The sequence below is a fragment of the Cicer arietinum genome, chromosome 4, assembly GCF_000331145.2.
Source record: "Cicer arietinum cultivar CDC Frontier isolate Library 1 chromosome 4, Cicar.CDCFrontier_v2.0, whole genome shotgun sequence".
NCBI lineage: Eukaryota > Viridiplantae > Streptophyta > Magnoliopsida > Fabales > Fabaceae > Cicer > Cicer arietinum.
In genome coordinates, this window is record NC_021163.2 from 8,895,989 (window position 1) to 8,897,618 (window position 1,630).

Below are 1,630 nucleotides of genomic sequence, written 5' to 3' on the forward strand. Positions count from 1 at the left end.
CAATCATATTTTTAAATTTTTACATCTTATTTTTTGGTTTGTATTTTACATTTTATTTCATCAAATAAATATAAATACCATTATATGTTGAAAAATAAATTGACAATCAAGGTACAATGAGTCAAATAATTATCATATATAATAAGTTATCATACCAATTTTACAAAATATTTTAAAAAATTAAATTAGATGATTGTGATAAACATGATTTTCCCTCATTTTCATTTTCTTAATCATATTCAATTATTATAAATCAATAAAGTAATATTATAAGATAACTATATTTATAATACATAAAATATTACTTATAAAACTTATAAAATTATTTTACAATTATTTATAATAAATTTATAATTTATAAATTATTTTACAATTTGATAATAATTTATAATTTATATTATTATCAAATTATTTTATAAGTTATTTTATTAGAATATTATTAGTCATTTCACAATGGTAATAATTTATATTATTAGTCATTAAATTCAATTGAAAAAAACCACTTAATCACTGATAATCGACATAAATACTATTTATGAGGAGTAATAATTTTATACGTTAAAAATTCAATTACTCATTAATGTCAATTCATTTATAGTTACTTTTAATTTATGTCAATCCATTTTTTTAGTAATATTTTATAAAATAAAAATATATATTCTATTTGACAGAAAATACACAAATTACCATTGTATGTTCTACAATATAATTCAATATTAACATTTTTTTAAAATAAAAAATATTAAATAGTCAATTATATTTTTAAATTTTTACATCTTATTGTTGGGTTTGTATTTTACATTTTATTTTATCAAATAAATACAAGTACCATTATATGTTGAAAAATAAATTGACATTTATAGTTACTTTTAATTTATGTCAATCCATTTTTTTAGTAATATTTTATAAAATAAAAATATATATTCTATTTGAAAGAAAATACCCAAATTCATTAAAATAATCATAAAATACGAATCTATAAAAAATTATTAAAAAAATAATTTCCAATTATGATAATCTATTATCTATTATATATATTTAAAATAGACTTCCGATGCCACACCAACTTTTTTTTTTACAAACTCTTGATGAAATATATTCAATAATTTTTTTTATAACAACATGCTCGCAATTAAAACATCATACTAATAAAACAAATAAATTTAGCTACGCTACAATATAATTCAACATTAATATTTTTTACATCTTATTTTTGGGTTTGTATTTTATATTTTATTTCATCAAATAACTACAAGTACTATTATATGTTAAAAAATAAATTAATAATCAAAGTACAATGAGTCAAACAATTATCCTATATAATAAGTTATCATACGAATTTTACAAAATATTTTAAAAATTAATTTTTGATCAAAAGTTTGTAAAAAAAAAATAAGTTGTTGTGGCATCGGGAGTCTATTTTAAATATATATAATAGATGATAGATTTTAATAATTGAAAGTAACTTTTTTAATAATTTTTCATATATTCATATTTTATGATTATTTTTAATAAATTTATGTATTTTCTGTCAAATAAAATATATATTTTTATTTTATAAAGTGTTACTAAAAAAATTGATTGACATTAATGAGTAATTTAATTTTTAACGTATAAAATCATTACTCAT